The sequence below is a fragment of the Mugil cephalus genome, chromosome 4, assembly GCF_022458985.1.
Source record: "Mugil cephalus isolate CIBA_MC_2020 chromosome 4, CIBA_Mcephalus_1.1, whole genome shotgun sequence".
Taxonomy (NCBI): domain Eukaryota; kingdom Metazoa; phylum Chordata; class Actinopteri; order Mugiliformes; family Mugilidae; genus Mugil; species Mugil cephalus.
The window spans coordinates 14,742,754-14,747,728 of NC_061773.1; positions in this window are offsets into that span (position 1 = coordinate 14,742,754).

Below are 4,975 nucleotides of genomic sequence, written 5' to 3' on the forward strand. Positions count from 1 at the left end.
TGTCTCAGGACATGCCCAACACTCCCACCTGGGTATAATCTCTATTAACCATCATTAGCATTCCTCCCATAGTTCCCGTGCTCCGTTAGCTTCCAACAATTAGCATTCTGCTCATATTTCTCTGATTGCTCTGACGGGAAGATTCCACAGTGACAGCTCCTGTCATCGCCGGTATTCAAACAGCTGTGAGCAACAGGAGATGTCCACTGGTGATCTCCGTTTTCTTCTCTACGTCTTAAAGTCAGACTCATCTGCGTCTTAATCTATTTTCATGGATATAACTGAGTTCCCAAATCTTTTTTTTCCCTCTTTCCTTTAACCAAACTTTAACTTCTCCTTTCCCCGTTCTCCCCTTTATTCGTCTCTCCTCATCTTCTCATGTGTTCTCCTGTTTTTCTCCCTGCTGCCTGTCCATCACAGTGATGTTGAGGTGATGATATACAGGAAGGGCACCGTGGTAAAGTAGAGCAGGGCAGGACAGTAGGCTCCTTTATCCCACTGTAATACACAAAAAGAAGCCGGAGGGAGTGGGGCCCCTCGACCACACTGTGAAGGATATGAGCGCTGAAACTGCAGGGAGAAGGTCCTTCTGTGATACTGCTCCCACACCCACACACTGACCTCAGGCCTAAACTGATCCTGTACCTTAATATTTAAACTGATCCTAATTGTTGCCTTTCATCCTTCTCTGGTGTCATTACAACAGCCTCAGTATATTTTGTGTATGTCAGTTAATGGTTTCCCTCTAGCATAGTATCTTGATATAGTGAGTGTAGCTCTAGGAAAGCTATAGAGGGTATGTATTGACATCACTTGGTGAAATGTATCAGTAAATGCAGGGAGACCAGGAAAAATGTGGATTATCAGATTAAATTAAGGACAACTGGACTCGACAATGATCTATACGAACTAGTATGGATTTGGAAAAGTGGACCAGCTTCAGTTTCAGTCAGTTTAAGTTAGTTTTAGGTCATTTCATACGGATAAATGTAGTTAAATAAAAGATGCTAACGCTAAGAGCTTTACTGAGAAGTAACGTTAGCCAAATAATATTATAATGTGCGACTGGACTTAAAAGGATGATGAGGAGTGATCACAAATATTCCGTTTATTGTTTTATTGTTATTTATTGTTGGAAAAGAAATAGTTTTACAATTTAGATGCTATCAAAGCCTATGATTCAAACTAATGCTGCTAATCTCCATGTTCAACTGTCACTTTTTGCCACTCGGTGACCGTAACCATGGAGACTTCAGCTGACTGTGACGTTACGATGACTGGTACAAAACTAACACCTTAAACGCCTTTTGGTGAGCTAAGCTTCCATGGTAAATTTTATTTTACATTTAAGTTCTAATCCCAAGTTTCTTGAGTTGATGGGGCGACCCAGCACTAAAGAGAAAAAATATTTTGCCCTTGTTACAATCAACATTAAGTTGTGTTCCTGCTGACGTGAACCTTCGGGGCAGCAGCAACTGATGGTAAAGCTGAACAATGTCGGGAAGAAGTTGGCTGTAAATACGGTAGTTTGTGGGTCAAGGAAAGATCTTCGTGTAATGTTGCCCTCTAGTTGTTGATGTTGATATTACTACTAGAATGTAGTTACCCTTGTTAACGCTTGTCAGAGTCAGAATTTTTCCAGTAGCACAAACCACGACATATTCACAGTGATCCAACGTGCCGACACATTAGGTTGTAAAGGTTAAATTTACCAGTCAGTGCTCTATGATGGTGAACAGGTGCATGACCATGTGGAATCCACTGTCAAATTTAATACTTATTCAAAGTATTTATTTAACTTATGTAAAAAGAAATCATACCACGAGTTACAGACAGTCTGTCAAAACCATCCACTCCACACTGAAGTCTCAAAAAAAAGCCACGCTTTGGGTTTTGGTGAAAAATCAGCACCGTGTTTGAGTTTTATATAACACAAAAAAAGGCTGTTTTTTTAGCTTTCAATCAAAACAATTATTGAACAGAGCCGCTCCTTCTGATTTTGTGATGACAAGTTGTCATTTTTTTAGGTGGAAATAAAAGGCTATATTCAACGTGAAGTCTTTACGTGACTGAGTGGAGGAGATGAAGAGAAGAATGAAGGTGTGTTCCTATAGATGGGAGCATGAGAATGAGCCCTTTCATATGGACCTCTCGTTCATCAGGACGTAGGGGAAAACGTGGCGGGCATCAGGGTTTTGGGCACGTGAATCTCTCAGTTTGAAGTTTCTCCCACATGATAGAGATTAGGAGCCCGCAGACCACATGTTCTTGTGTTTCCATCCGTCTCCTTCCTCCTTTCTCTCACACATGTTTGTCTTGCTAATGATGAGGAAGAGGAGGTAGAGGAAGGGAGAAAGAGCGCAGGAAGAAAGACACATGCCGTTCTGTTCCCCTCTGAACATCAGACATGTGAAGTGTGAGACGGTGAAGGCCTCTCTAGGCTGCCTCATGCCAGGCCAAGCTTGACAATTAACACCTAAAGTATTTTGTTGTTTTATCCCATGGAAAATTTGCCATTAGATAGACAGGACACCCTCAGAAGACCCATGTCCATTCACTGATGAGTCACAACTGTTTTGGAGGCACAAGGGAGACCTACACAATATTAAGAAGGTGGTCATAATGTTATGTCCAATCGATGTAAATGCACAATTTTGTTGAGTTGAGTTTCTGCAGTACTGATCTAATTCTTCATGCTTTTAATGTGACTTTTATATATATATATTTCTCTCAGCCTTAACTGAAGTTCATCTCACAATGTTTGACTGACGAGTAGCGTGTCTCACTATCACACATATTAAATCAGTTGACCTGTGTTACCTGTGGACTGTGGTTGAAAACAGCCGATGTTAAATGAGTCTGAGCCGATGAAAAGTAACCGTGCTAAGAATGGGAAGAATGCAAAGAGAATGAAAATTTGGATTTACTACAGAGCGGTGAGGCCGTGAGGGAGGTCTCGTCATGCTTGTGTGATTATCTCCTGCTTCACTTGATCAGAACAAAAGAACCTCTTGGTCGTGCTTTGAACGCAAACTGAATCATTCACATCGTCCAAAGATCAAACGCACAGCAGAAACAAAGTGCATAAAGGAGTCAAGTGGCTTTGCTGGGTTTTGAAATTTTGGCTACAAGCAAATACTTTAATTCACTAGATTAACATAATAAGCATCAGAGTGTAACGCGGCAAAGTGTAATAAATGTATCTTTCATCACTGGACTGTGTGGCTCAGCAGAAGACCACAAGTTTTTCAACATTAGAATTCAGTGAATAGCCAATGACTACGTTTGACAGCTCTGCACTGTTTATGATTTAGATCAGAGGTGTTCAAGGAGATGAGGTTAAGAAACGTAATGTGACAATGTCACAACAGATCTGTGTAGTTTGTCTGGACATATGACAGCGATCGAACTGTAGAGCACAAGATGTAATTTGTTGTAATAATGGTGAAAATGTTCTTGTTTACACTTGTGAGTTGCCCTCAGAGACAAGATCAGACCAGACCAGGTCAAAATACACCAGACCAGACCAGGCCAGGCCAAACCAGACCAGAGCAGACTAGATCAGACCAAAGCAGTTCAGTTCAGTTCAGACCAGACCGGACCAAACCAGGCCAGGCCAGACTAGACTAGACTAGACTAGACCAGACCAGATCAGATCAGATCAGATCAGATCAGATCAGATCAGACCAGGCCAAAGCAGTTCAGTTCAGACCAGACCGGACCGGACCAAACCAGGCCAGACCAGTCCAAAATAGACCAGACCAGACCAGACCAGACCAGGCCAAAATAGACCAGACCAGACTAGACTAGATCAGACCAGACCAGACCAGGCCAGACCAGACCAGACCAGACCAGAACAGAACAGTCCAGAACAGTCCAGACCAGACAACATAAGAATAGATTCTGTGAAGTCATCAGCCAAGACAAGATAAAAAGCCCAGACCATATGTTGTTGAACTTTAAGTACAAAATGCTGCCTTTTCCCAAAAACTCTCCTCTTTAAGATGAGTATCTGATGGTGCAGACTGCACCTGACTTCAAGTCATTGCAGCTGTTGCAGTTTTCAAACATCAGTGTCACTGAGGCACACATCAACTCTATTCTAAAAAACTATGCACAACATTTCACCTCTATGATTGTTCGTATGAAATCGTTTCAAGCCATCTGATGTGTAACCACTGCTTTAACCACTGGCCTTCTTCTACTCGAATTTTTCTCATGTCTCTAACGTCACTCATCAAACCTCTGATGGTAAAATAACTCAAAATATTCAGAGCTCCTCCGAGAGCGGCTTATACTTCAGTTTCACTGCTGAACCCTGTGAATTATTACAGCCACAGTTCGGTAACAAAGTGCCTTTCACACACACATGCTGCACCGGCGGACGAGCCACAGTTCAGCTTCCGTCTCTTCACAGAGTGTGGAGTGGAAAGCTGCCTCTCAGTGGATCACAGTGTTTCAGCGCTGCTTTCTCTCACTACACTCAACCCTCCAGAAAAAACATCCCTCTGCTCAGTGCATTCAGCTCGTCTGTCACGCTATAGGTGCCTCGCTCCTTTCCTCTGATGCATTCACAGTTCATTTTCTGCTCTCGGGCTGTTTTACTGCCCTCACAAGACACTGAACACACCACACAGTATGTACAGTATCCAGTGTGGCCGCACACAGCAGGAAAGCGATCATTATAATTGTATATTATTATTCAGTATATTGACATATTTTTATTTTTGGTAATTAGTGCTCTTCTTAATGGCCTGACTTCACAGAGGTCAAAGGTCAGCACCACCACAGCACCTGGTATTTTACTTCACAGGGGTTCGAATCCAGATGACTGTGACGAATGGTGGAAGTGCTAAAAAAAAATTCTAATTTACTGTATCCATGCTCAGTTCTTATTAATAAAACATTTGTAGGAATAAGGTTGTCTGGCTTCCAGTTGATAGTTGTCGGCATTTTTTACAAAGCAAAACACGAG